At 40.6% G+C, this 14,135-nt stretch overlaps 1 protein-coding gene across 9 annotated transcripts in view; it reads right to left on the bottom strand.

The window, feature by feature from the left end:
- The window catches only part of strbp (spermatid perinuclear RNA binding protein), a 168,305-nt gene extending 164,196 nt beyond the window's left edge, over positions 1 to 4,109 (bottom strand). For 2 of the 9 annotated variants that reach the window (XM_080212030.1, XM_080212028.1), the window contains exons 1-2: positions 3,405 to 4,108; positions 2,648 to 3,369 (exon numbers count right to left, since the gene is read on the bottom strand). The gene's annotated coding sequence lies outside the window, so the exon portion shown is untranslated. Of the gene's footprint in view, positions 1 to 2,647 lie in introns of all 9 variants that reach the window. The other 7 variants (XM_080212033.1, XM_080212036.1, XM_080212031.1 and 4 more) reach the window with 6 other exon arrangements.
- Positions 4,110 to 14,135: the final 10,026 nt, after the last annotated feature.

Raw genomic sequence — 14,135 nt, 5'->3', positions numbered from 1 at the left:
GGTCTAGAAATCAAATGTCATAGACTAGATAAGGGATGGGTTATTTCAAACTGAAATCTTTTCACTTTGGGGGTTGAGAGTCTTTCGTGTTCTCTACTTCAGAAGGTGATGAATGCTTGATGAGTATATTTGAGGTTGAAATCGATAGATTTTGGGCACTAGGCTAGAGCCAACATACAAGCTCAGCTGCAATCTCACAGAGAAGGTTTGACGGGCTGTAGGGTCTACTCCTGTATGTATTTTATATGTTCTTATTAGTAAGCATGGAGTCAGCTTGTGTGTGTCAACTGTTGTCAGCCAACTTTATTACTCCGATGTCAGGAAGACTTTTCAATAAGATCTCCAGTAGCTCAATGATGGCAAGACTGAACGCCAGCCGTTTAGTGTCCAGAAGCAAACCTCTTTTAAGCAATGTGCCATTGTTCTAAACTGCAACAAGCACAATGCCCAAATCTGAATGTCACGCTGGCCAAAAAATTCCAAAGCCACGGGATATAAACACTCTCCCAATAGCCAACTTACTGTTTTCCATTTCCTTTAACAGCAGATTGATTTCTGCAAACAGGCAACTTGACATATTCAGTGTAATTTAAAATACAAAACTACACTGAAAAAAGCTTCATGAATAGATTGTTATATCCCCGAATATACATCACTACAGTAAGTTTAATTTAAAATGTGTTTAGTTTCAAAATAAATTATTTCTTATCCAGCGTCATTCCAATTCTTTAGCCAATTCAAAGAAATCTAAACCTGCAATAAGACATTTTTAAAATATAGGATATCGATCTTGAAATAAAGTGAAAGGATAAGATTTGTACGTGGCCTGGATCTCGATTTATAGTAGAAATACAGACTAAATTTGAATCTACAGCATATATATTTTTAAAAGAACTATGGAATTTGCTTGACGCTCCAATGCCACTGTGCTGGTGTCACCCGTAATCTTCGAGGTTCCCGAGAGACTTACGTAAGTTTTACAGATCATAAAAAGATCTGGAGGAGTCAATGCACCGTGCATCCGACACGGAAACGCTCTACTTAAACGCAAACTATAAATATTCTGCGCAAAGGCAGCGAAGATATTTTGCAGTGCTGCATATTCTAAACTTAATACAATTTTGCAGAACTGAAGCAAAATATCAGTTCTATGTGGAAGATTATTTACAAATAATAATGCATGACTGAAGTGGACAGCTCTCACAATTCAGAACAAGACGGGCCGGTTTTGCAATGCATAATTAAATATTCTGCATAGCAACACAAGCGAATTTATAGAATTCCAACTGGCACCTCGTTACTGCCTTAAATCATGTAGGAAATGTGGTCAAATTTTATATATGGTTGCTTTTATACGCTTACAATTATTACTCTCGTGAAATAAATGGAAAGTAAATTTGGGTCAAGGACAATGCGACAAACCGGAATTCGCACAAAAAGAACAAAACAAAAACGATTTCAAATTTGAAACGATTGGGGTGAATCTGTAATATTTGCTTAACAATTGCGAAGGAAAACTGAATTCTTTATCAAAAGACGCCGAATTATATCAAGTATTCATGTCAAACAATGATACACCTTCAGCCACTATCCTGCCAAATAGTGGACCCCAGCAAAACCCAGGACGGAAATCACTTCTGCTAACTTCCAGGTTGATTACATGATTGAAAAAAGACATTAAATACCCAAGAGCCGTTCATTACAGGAGGGGAATATCCAACCTAGTACGAAATGTAATCAGACTGTTCCGCGTAGGAGGAATGCCCGATCGTAATTTTCTCTCTCGTACACCAACAGCAGTATAATGCCAGAATAATACAAAGATTTGTGCGCTTTTTCTTCGTGAGGTGACACAAATCGGCACTAGCGGCGGAAGTAACCAGTGGTGGAAGTAACCAGTGGTATTACAATCAGTGTAGCTGAGATATTTTTCACAGCAACACGATAGATTTCACGCTTCAGACAAATAAACGAAAAAAGGGTTCGGGAGTCCGCGCATTTATATTCGAAGAGGGTAAATAAAAACACTTAAGCACCTTGCATAACGCCACAGATTTATTTATTCTTCAATGTCAATACGTTTTCACTGAATAAATTCATTACAAAACAAAGCCACACGATAAGCTGCAGTACTTCCTTTTACCAAAAAAAAACCATAACATCATTTATAACCTTCAACTAAAAGCGACGAGCAGGTTTATGGAGCCACTTTCCGTGTCAGAGGTCATCAGTTGCTAATGTCAAACACACAAAGCGGTAGATCCCTTGGACACAATTATTTTAATAACCTGACCACAAAGTGTATGAGCAAAAGAAAAGATCCTAGCCAACTTCCAAGCTCCTGCCTAATTTCCCACTAGGTTTACCCGCTAAAACTCACATCCTTTCCCCACATCACATCGTTCAAACCGAAGTTATTTTTAAAATTTCTATTTTAAAATATTTCTCACACAGAACAAAACCAATGTCCCACACGGAGCAATTTCTAGCAGGAAGGAGAGCTGGCCGCATCTGCGCATGCCCAGGGAGGCCCGGAGACATGGGCTCACTATTTGGCACAGCACCGGATGGGACCTGGATCCGACTCTACCACGCGCGAGAGAGAAAATACTCCGCGGTGAGAGAGAAAAATCAAGGCGAAACTCACCCCAAACGGAATCGGCGGACCGCAGCCGGGGAGTTTCACGGCTGTACATTCATTCACTCTGCCGGCAGATGAGGAGAACCAGAGGCCATGGAGAGGAGTGTAAGTGAAATGACCGAGTGCGTCGCCCTCCAGCGCGGGGAAGCCAGACCTCTCTCTCCCGGCGCCCGCATCAACCGCCGCTCACGTGGCGCCGCACCGCCACCTCCTATTGGCCCGCGCCGCCCCGCTCCATGGAGACGGGGCCTCCTCCACAGCAGAGCCCGGAACAGCCCGACTCCAGCACAGCCGAACCGCCGGCACAAGTGAGTAATCGGCCGGCTGGCCAGGAGGGGACAAGATTCAGAAGCGAAGGGGCGGTGAAGTAGCCAGGCCGCCGAAGTGGAGAAGAAAACGCAAGATGATGGGGAGGCGAGCAGTGAAATTGAAGACTCATGATGGGATATCCTGGTAGCAGGCTTGTTGTCATGGAGGCAAAACCCGACAGCAAAGCAGCTGGACAAGTGCTCTTGTTCGAATTGGGCAGTGGACTGACTTTGACAACAAAAAAAGCTTCTACTGTAGAGTTTCGTAGACCTTGGCAGGAGAATACTACCGGTGTAGGTTTTGAGGAATATGATTTAGGGGAAGAATGTGAAAAATATTTCAATTTTTCAGATAGAAAAAGGAAATTAGTTAAATGCTGAAGAAGGAAATTATTTAAATTGCCATAGGGAAGCTATTGGCTGTATTTACATTGAAATTAACGTTAACTTTCAGCCTGACACTAAATGCAGTGAATTCTAGAAGGCCAAGTCTGCTCATGTGCTTCGGTTGAGTTAGGTTGTTTGGGTGTGTTTCTCAGATTTCCTACTGCGTTAGGGCCACATGAGTCCCGAGTCCCTGGAGGTTTGCGGGTTTTGATTTGTTTTTATCACTATTGCAGTATTGGTGGATAAATCATTTAAAATTAGACACCCAGTAACTTAAGACGAATGCAAGCTAATAAATTTTAAGCTATTTATGTAGTTCCCAAATTAGAATATTATCACACTAATAGTCTTCTGGTAGGGATAGAAAAGGTATTCAAGAGCAGGAGAAGTATTTTAACCAAAACCTTTTGAGTAATCTATTTTGCTACTGTTCCTTGTAGCCACACATGCCACAAAATTTACTGTCATGTCCTGCTTGTCTGTCTTGCACAGGACTCTCACATCCACTATTTACTGACTGTCTACTCATTTAAGATGATAGAATCATAGAATTTTTATAGTACAGATGGAGGCCATTTGGCCCATTGAGTCTGCACCAATAACAATCCTACCCATGTAACCTCATGTATTTGGCCCCCTGATATGAAGGGACAATTTAGGTTGGCCAGTCAGCTGAACCCTCACATCTTTGGACTATGGGAGGAAACTGGAACACCCACACGGACACAGAGAATGTGCAAACTCCACACAGTCACCCAAAGAATTGAACCTGGGTCTTTGGTGCCACTGTGTCACTCACATATGGTTGATCTGCAACCGTTCTGTGATGTCTGTCATCCAACTTTGCCTAGGTTGATCCCTCTTTCTGCTACCCTTCACTTTGCCCTCAAGGAGAGATCTCTGTACTTTTCAGCTCTAATCAAATAGTCAAAATACTGATATTTTCTTTTCTGGATGTCACTTTTAAGAGCTTTTTTCACACTTGATATTTTATGTGCCGCTTCATTAGTCTTAGTCTGTATTTAGAATTTTTAGTGCAATTCTTAGTATCCGCATTTCAAATACCCCTACTTTCTTCTGCAGATCTTTAGTTATTGTCCAGGTTTCTGGGCATATAGGAAATTGGACAAAATGTAGCATCTTATGAGTTTACTCCTTGTGACAAGCTTAAGTGTTCTTGTTAGCATATCCTTCATATTCACAAAATTACTTCTGGTTATCTCTATCCTTCTTCTAATTCTGGCATTGCATCTATCATTTTGTTATCATTTGTCCTAAATAGACAAACTTATCTACTTGTTCCAGTGGATCAAGGACAATTAATGACTTTAATATGAGTTCAAAGTCTTAGGCTAGAAGAGCTTTAAAAAAAACACATCTCATAGAATGGATTTATTTAAGAATGCTGTGGAAGATTTGGGAGGTGATTTGAGAGGCACTAACAATCATTCTGAGATTTCTTTTGGATACTAGGAAGTTAGCATTATACTGAATATGGCTAATGTTGTCCTTGTGTTCAAGGATGTGACAAAACATACAAAACCCATTAGTCTTTATTAATGGAGTTAATCGTCAGGAATAAACAAGAATCATCTGTGCATTAACAAACTATTGATCAGTAATCAAAATTGATTGAAAGAGTAGGTCCTACCTGATCAGCCATCTTAATGGAAGAAATGACAATCTGAATGGACCATGGTGTACCTTGATATTCAGAAGGCTTTTCATAAAGTTTCACTAAAAATTAATTAAATTTAATGTTGTAAGAATACATAGTAAACACTAGGAACTGATAAATAAACTGGTTGAGAGTTTGAAACAATTTCACTCTTTGGAGGAATTTGTCAAAGTGAGGGAAGTAAGTGCTGACTGAGGTATCTCAGGGCTTCTGTGTTGAAACAACTTTGATCCTAATTTTCATAAATGAACCGTGTTCAGTAAGCCAGTACAAAATTAAAAATTGTAGGCGCTGACAGTTTTGGAAGACTAGTTCAGAAATTACAGAACAAGTTAGACAAAATATTCACTTGCATCAAATATGGATAACTTTAGCATACCTGATGAGAAAACCAAAGCATATGCATGAAACAACATAAGATTTAGAACTTTAAATCTCAATATTTAGGAACAATGGCAGGTGAAATTTAATACAGACAAACGTAATGTGCATAAGAAGAAAACACATAACATCAATATTCCATATTAGGGAAATAATTATGAAGCTCAATGAGACCTGGATTTTTTTGTAGATCCAATAATAAATCTGGCCAATCAGCACAGTGCAGCAAAAATTATAGACCCATACAATCTTGAATTACAAAACAATCGAAAAGAACATGATAGCAAGTAGACAAAATTGTGATAAAATCTTATGATGCTGTGGTCAGACTGCACCTTGAATATAGTATCCAATTCTCATCACCAAGAAACATGCATTCAAGTGTTGAAGTCATGATTCTAACGCTCAGGATCAGGAGTCTGGATTATGAATAAAAACTAAAAAATATGAATTTTTCAATTTAAAAAGGAATGGTCTCAGGTGATATTACAGAGTTAAAATGGTAATCCAGAAGATTACTTGATGAAATAAAATTTGTGGGACTGAAATGAAAATTAGCTTTAAATTAAGGGGTGGTAGTTATAGGACGGATGTCAGAGGTAGGTTCTTTACCCAGAGGGTGGTGAGGGATTGAAATGCCCTGCCTGCTGCAGTTGTAAATGCGCCTAGTTTGGGGGCGTTTAAGAAATCCATGGATAGGTTTATGGATGGAAAGGGATTGGTTTAGGTTAGAGGGTCATTGCTTTTTAATTGGTCGGCGCAACATCGTGGGCCGAAGGGCCTGTTCTGCGCTGTTATGTTCTATGTTCTATTAAAACATAAAGATAAGAGGCAGAAAGAAAAAGGAAAAAGGTTTGATTTGATTCATTACTGTCACACGTTAGCATCCAATGAAAAATATTGTTTCTTGCATACTATGCAGACAAAGCATTGTGTCCACAGGGAAGGAAAAGAGAGTGTGCAGAATGCAGTGCTACAGTCCTAGCTAGAGTGTAGAGAAAAATCAGCTTAACGCAAGGTAGGTCCATTCAGAAGTCTGATGGCAGCAGGGAAGAAGCAATTCTTGAGTCGGTTGGTACGAGACCTCAGGCTTTTGTGTATTTTTCCCAGGGTGCGTGGGGTCCTTGATTATGTCAGCTGCTTTTCTGAGGCAGCAGGAAGTGTAGACAGAGTCAATGGATGGGAAGCTGGTTTGCATGATGGACTGGGCTTCGTTCCTGACTCTTTGTAGTCCCTTGCAGTCTTGGACGGAGCAGGAGCCATACCAAGCTGTGATACAACCAGAAAAAATGCTTTCTATGATGCATCTGTAAATGTTGGTGTGAGTTGTACTGATTTCCTTAGCCTCCTGAGAAAATAGTGGCATTGGTCAGTGTGGAGGGACCATGATGTGTTGTTGGTGATCTGGACACCTAGAAACACGAAGCTCTTGACCATTTCCTCATTGACCCCATTGTTGTCAGCCACTTCAGGTCTTGAACAGCAGGTTAGGTGTAAGGATTCGCATTCTAATCAGTAATCTCTAAACTGTCTGTGCTTTATATGCTCTGTCTGAGGCCAGAACTCTCCATTCACCTGACGAAGAGGCAGTCCCCTCGAAAGCTTGTGAGTATTATCAAATAAATCGGTTGGACTAAAACCTGGTGTTGTCAGACATTTTACTGTGTTTACCCCATTGATGTAGACAGAGGCATGACCTTCACTTGGCTTTCTGAATTTGATGACTATCCTTCATTTTGATGACATGGAAGGAGAGTTTATTGTCATCACACCAGTTCACCAGATTCTCTATCACTCTCCTGTACTGTGTCTCTTCATTGTTTGAGATTTGATCCACTACGGTAGTGTCATTGACAAACTTGAAAATTGAGATGGAAGGGCATTTGCCCACATAATCGTAGGTGTACAAGGAGTATAGTAAGGGGCTGAAGGCACAGCCTTGTGGAGCACCGGTGTTGAGGATGATCATGGAGGAGCTGTTGTTGCTTATTCTTACTGATCGCAGTCTGTAGGTTAGGAAATCTAGGATCCGGTTGCAGAGGGAGGAGCTGAGTCCCAGACCACAGAGTTTGGAGATGAGTTTCATAGGAATAATGGTGTTAAAGGCTGAGCTACAGTCAATAAATAGGAGTCTGACATAGGTGTCTTTATTATCTAGGTGTTCCAGGGTTGAGTGTAGGGCCAGGGAGATGGTGTCTGCTCCCACAGGCGTACTGTAGTAAATCCAGGCGATCTTGGAGGCTGGAATTGATTCGTGCCATGACTAATCTTTCAAAGCACTTCATAATGATGGATGTCAGAGCCATAGGCCGATGTTGTTAAGGCACAGTGCCTGACTTTTCTTTGGTACTGGAATGATGGTCATCTTCTTGAAGCAGATAGGGACTTCAGATTGGTATGAAGAGAGATTAAAGATGTTTGCGAATACCCTCACCAACTGATCCGTGCAGGATCTGAGTACTCGTTGTACCTGATCCAGGCTAGTCACTGTGAGTTGACTTTCGAGAAGACTGCTCTGATGTCTGCGATGGTGACCTCAGATATAGGTTCTTCCATGGTGCAGGACATGCACTTGCGGATCTGTGTTAAGCTCATCGGGGAGTGGTGCATTGGTGTCAGTGATTTTACATGCATTCATCTTGTAGCCTATTACGTTTTGCAGATTTTCCAAAGACGATGGCAATCCATGTGGCTGGCCTGGGACTCTAGCTTGGTCGCTACTGTCTTTTGGCATCTTTAGTATATCTCCATAGATCATATCTGGATTTCCTATATCGGTCACGGTTGCCTAACTTGGATGTCTCAGATCTGGACTTCAGCAAGCAGTGGATACATGGTCCTCTACACACTTACTAATAAAGTCAGTTACTGTAGTGGCATATGCATTCAGGTTGGTCACTGAGATTTTAGATATTGATCAGTCTACTGACTCAAAGCAGTCCCGTAGGAGATCATCTGATTGCTCAGACCAACATTGCATGACTTTCTTTGACGGATTCTCCCGTTTCATTTTTTTGCTTGTCAGCCCAGAGAGATGGTCTGATTTGCCCAAGTGTGGGTAGATATTTATGTAGCAGTTGTCTAGGTATTTGGGCCTCTGATGGAACAGGAGATGTGGTCAGAATCTCTTGATCTTGACCTGATTGAATTCCTTGGCCACGATGAACAAGGTCCTGGGATATTTCATCTCAAGGCTACTTGAGATGGTGTGCATTTTATCAGTGTGGTCTTCACATTTGCACAGGGGAGATCTCATTGACACGTATAAGATGATGAATGGGATGGATAGGACAGAGGTGGAAAGACTCTTCCCGCTCAAAAGACAGTAGGACTAGGGGGCACAGCCTCAAGATAAAAGGGGGGCGGTTTAGAACGGAGTTGAGGAGGAACTTCTTCACTCAAAGGGTGGTGAATCTCTGGAATTCTCTGCCCGTTGAAGTGGTGGAGGCTGCCTCGCTAAATATTTTTAAGACGCGGGTTGATGGGTTTTTGATAAGAGAGGGGATTAAGGATTATGGGGAGAGGGCGGGAAAGTGGAACTGAGCAGCGACAGATCAGCCATGATCTTATTGAATGGCGGGGCAGGCTCGAAGGGCTAGATGGCCTACTCCTGCTCCTATTTCTTATGTTCTTAACTGAGGTGAACTCTTGTGGAAGGTAGTAGGGGCAGCATTTTAGGATCAGTCATTCCAGGTCTGGAGAGGAGAAACTCACCAGTGTTGCTAAAAGTTGTTTAAAATCTCCAGTAATTAAAATCTGAAGGACTGAGGCTCCACACTTGCAAAAGTAAATCTTCAGTGCCAGTGACATTTGACAGTAATTGAGAATTATTGCCCGTTAAAATTCACTTGCATTTGAATAGACAAACTGTAAAGATTTTCTGGTATGTTCAGTGAGCATGCACTGCAAATTCTCATGTGTTTTAATGCCAAGTCTTTTGGTGAAAAAAAGGTGTAATAGCAAAGCTTGTGGAGAAGCAGGGTAAATTGGACTGCAACTTTCTGATTTCCAATTTTAACTGCACATGTGCAGGTGTTGTAAGTTGTTATTGAATTTATGCTATAAGAGCGAACAGTGATTATCAGAAGACTCGGGCCATTATCTTTAACCAGAAAGAACTGAAGGAGAACAGACATTAGATGATTACTGGAGGTCTGATTGCCTAGATTGTATTTTATAGTTTTGCTAGGCAACTTGCAAATCAAGTTGGTACATGGTGACCTGCTATAACCTACAAGTGCATTATTACCAACTTCCTGACTACATATAAAATACATATATATCCCACCTAATAATAGTTCCAGTTGTTGCAGATGTGGAGCTTCAGCAGTAACTATTTGTCTTTCATTAGGCCAAGCAATAAAAACATATCCTCAAACATGACCTTGGGTTACCCCTTCTAGCAGTTTTCTCAGACCTCCATATTTCCTTATGAAGTAAATTGTTTAAAACATTAAGACTTTTGCTCAGTTTTACAATTGGAATACACTTCTTCTTCCTTTCAATGTCAAAGTACTAGTCATACGTAAGGATTGGTGAAACAATAACATGGGTATTTGAAAACCTGACTATGCATCTGTACTCCTGACTACAAGTCTTGAGACCAATGTATCATACCCTGTTCAGTTAGTAATGATGGATAGCAGTTTAAGATAAAGGTGCATGTTGTTATATCGCAACATATATCAACAATTGTGGTACAATCCTTTCAACAGAGATTTCTCTAATATTTTGAATTTAAGTATATTTTTACCATAAAATGTCCTTTAGGGCTTTGTCCAATTTCTGATCAACAAATTTATGTTGTAGAAATACTCCCGTGAAATTTGGAAACTCAACTAAATCTCATGACAGTCTAGTGGAAGTATCTGAATGAATCATGATCATTTATTGTAATAAAACTAGAACAATGTTTATTAAAAAAAACTGTTCTTGGGATGTTAGCATCACTGGCAAGACCAGCATTTCTTCACCTTCTTGAGATCTTTGCCCAAAAAGTAGACAGGAGCCGGGTTCCAAATCCACCATAGCCAGTATGGAGATTGGACCCCATGCTATTGGCATCAATCTAATCCACACTTGTAAAAGTGTATGTTCCAATTTCTTTTCATCACATGGCTGAGCAGGAATCTCTCTTGATTTTACCACCTGCCACTGGCGTATGTTGGAAGAATTTACAAGCTGATACTTGTTTGGCCACGTCATTAATGTATTTTCCATGGCCATCAAGTCCGGGGGAGGACTTGAACCTGGAACTTCTAATTCAGAGGCAGGATGTTATGCACTGCATTACAAAACTTGACCTCCTCCCAGCATTTATTGTCCATTCCTAATTGCTCTTAAGGAGATGGTGGTAAGCAGCCTATGACTCAGTGGCTTGCTTTACTGTTTCAGAGGGTAGATAAAGATAGAAAACAGAAGGAGGCAACATCCCTTCAAGCTTGCTCTGCGATTCATCGTATTCGTGGCTGATCATCCAACTCAATCACCTGATCCCGCCTCTTCCATGTGCCCCCCCCCGCCTTCCCATATCCTTTGATCACCTTCAATATATAACTGTTTCTTGAAAACATACAATATTTTGGTTCAACCACGTCCTGTAGTAGGGAATTCTGCAGACTGACCACTCTCTGGGTGAAGACATTTCTCCTCAGCTCTGTCCTAAACTGGGCTACCCTGTATCCTCAAACTGACCCTGATTCTGGATGCTCCCACCATTGGGAACATTCTTCTTGTATCTAACATGACTAGTCCTGTTAAATTTTGATAGGGTTCCATGAGATGCCTCCTCGTTCTTATGAACGCTAGCAATACAATCCCAATCAAATCAATCCTTACAAACTAGAAACCACAAAAAAGACCTGTCAAACTATAAGTGATAAAAATTTTAAATACTTACCCTACCTTACCCACTACTTAACAATCAGCTCTCTCCCTTGTATCTCTACTACTGCAGCAGGACGAGACTACTCTCTGAAGATTTAAAAGTTAGAAAGTGAGGAGAAAAAGCAAAAAAGCACCTCTTTCCCCTCAGCACCAAATTCCCATTTGGCTCCAAATTCCTGACACCCACACTCATACTGGCTGTCTCTCACTCCAGATGAGTGTCCTCTCCCACTGTTCATGTGCAACACTCTACGCGAGTTTGCTTTCAAGCCCCTTTCTTAAATACAGCTGAGGTAACAGTCAGCCACATTTTGACTGGCTTCTGGCAGGTCCCTGATGGCAACATATGTCACTGTGACACACTGACTAAGCATTCAAAGGAAACAAACTTCCTTTTATACTGAAACACCGTGGATTTTGTTTACTGGTGGCTGTGTGTGGATTATATGCTGATATTTTCCCACACATTTTGTTGCAAAAATGCATCAGTTTGCAGATCGACCTCGGAACATTCTCTCAGTTCCCAGTTGATGCAACAGCAATTTTTAGAAACATGGATTTTCTAGAATATATTTTCTTACAATATCATATAGGTAGAAATGTTATTTTCATAGTTGTTGATATCACTGAATTCTTTTTGTTTTACTAAATTTTTCCCCTCCTCCCCTAAAGGTTGGTTGCCTACATTTCCATCGATGCTGGTTTGTCTACTGTACCTTGCTGACCAGTCATTATTCACTTGAGTTTTGATATGGATAGCAGATTGACAGAGGTAAATGGGGAGGGTGAGGACGGTATCAAACCAGGACCCGCAATACCCATACAAATACACTTCAGGCAGGTAGTGGTTAGGAATGGAACAGAATTAGCTGTAACTCCAAAACACGGAATTAGATTGTGGTATCCCTATAGCTATTCAGCTGAGAGCAGCTAATTTACGCTAGAGATTGAAACTCTCCGTCTTCCTGGTTTGTATGGCTCATCTACATATTGACTAAATTTGTGACAGTCATCTGAGAAGTCAAAAGCTCCTCTGGAGTTAAGCTGAGTTTTTCTAATGGCACATCTTTCATGTGGAAGAATTATTATGGGTGTAGTCTTCTGTGATTTAAGGCTGAGAACTTGAAATCAGAATTTTCTTATTTGAAACCATGCGCTGGAGTTGGCATTCCTTACCTTGAAAATACCCACTGCATCTGCTAGAAGTGTTGATGAGTTATGTGAGTTCATGGATTGGTCTGCCATATTGTTAGTGACTGTTCTGCACACTTGGTAGCTCAGTTGGCTGGATGGCTGACGAGTGATGCCAGTAGTGCGGGTTCAATTCCCAGTTGGATGGCTAATGAGTGGTGCCAAAAGTGCAGGTCCAATTCTTGGCTGGATGGCTGGTGAGTGATGCTAACAGTGGTGGTTCAATTCCTGTACCAGCTGAGGTTATTCATGAAGGCCAGCCTTCACAATCTTGTCTCTTGGCTGTGGTGTGGTGATCCTCAGGTTAAAATCACCACCAGTCAGCCGTCTCCCTGAAAGGGAAGGGCAGGCTATAGTCATCTGAGACTATGACGATTTTATCTTTTTTTCACTTAGTATACCACATTTTCTAGTTTCTAAATTGCACAAGAGATCATTAATTGTGGATATCGCACATCCCTAATCAGGTTACAAGATTGCGAGGCATTGCACCCTCTGCAAAAAGAAAATACTCATGAGATGTGGGCTTCACTAACAAAGCCAGAATGTATTGCCCACCCCTAACTGTCCTTAAGAATATGGTGAGCCATCTTCTTGAACCATTACATTCCATGTGGTGCAGGTATACCCACTATTTAGGACAGAGTTCCAGGATTTTGACCTAGCGATGATGAAGGAACACTGATAAAGTTCAAGGGCAGGATGTTTGTCACTTCGAGAAAAACTTGCAGGTGGTGGTGTTCCCATGCATCTGCTGCCTTAGTCCTTCTAGTTGCTCTGATTACCAAATAGAGCACTATATTAAACTTGTAATGCATTCTTTTTCATTTATTTCCTTTCTGTTTGAGTTTGAAGGATATAATGTGAACAGTTCCATATTCATGTAAAATATGTTTACTCAAGTAGAATATGAAAGAAAACTTCTTTTGTTTTGGAGTTTGTTGCAAATGATGAACTGTGTTGAATTGTAATCCCAATAGGGGAAAAGCACAACTATGCTAAATGGACTGATCAGTCAGCGATTTTACCATTTGTGGAGAAACTCCTTATGGCATAGGCACATTGTGTGTCTCTAAGAGAGATGCATGAGTTAATTAATGGAGAGAAAATTTAAGGAATGATGCCTCACATAAAGTAAAATGACTAAAAATGAGCCACAAAATTGTGTGTGTGTGTGAAGTGATGAAATTTTGTGAACTGTTGCAGGAAACAATGCTGGCGTCAAGGAAGTATTCTTTTCTTAATATTTAGTATTCTAGAAGCAGAAGGCTATTGGCCTTGATGTTGCAGTTGCACAAGCAAAAACCTACATGTTATTGCTGAGCATAGTGAAGGTTACCTTTGTAGCTTTCTTAAGCAGGAAATGGTTGTTTTCCAAAGCTGTACAAGAGAGCTTAAACAACACATTAAGAATAGTTAAGTCTTTCAGAGGTGTCCCCTATTATTCTAGTGAACATTTGGATGTCATCAACATAATATTTAAATTGCAGTACCTAATTTATTTATCAGAATATCTCCTAAAAACATGATTTGAATGCATGACAAATTCCCATGGCAAAAATCCCTCAACTTTTTGAAATTCCAATAAATCTTGTAAAATTATGTGAAATGTTGACAATTTTCACAACACACCATTGATAATAGCAAACCCAACCCTGTTGAC

Source organism: Carcharhinus amblyrhynchos, chromosome 25 (assembly GCF_965287045.1).
Source record: "Carcharhinus amblyrhynchos chromosome 25, sCarAmb.v2.hapA, whole genome shotgun sequence".
Taxonomy (NCBI): Eukaryota; Metazoa; Chordata; class Chondrichthyes; order Carcharhiniformes; family Carcharhinidae; genus Carcharhinus; species Carcharhinus amblyrhynchos.
This window is presented reverse-complemented; position numbering and strand designations above follow the sequence as displayed.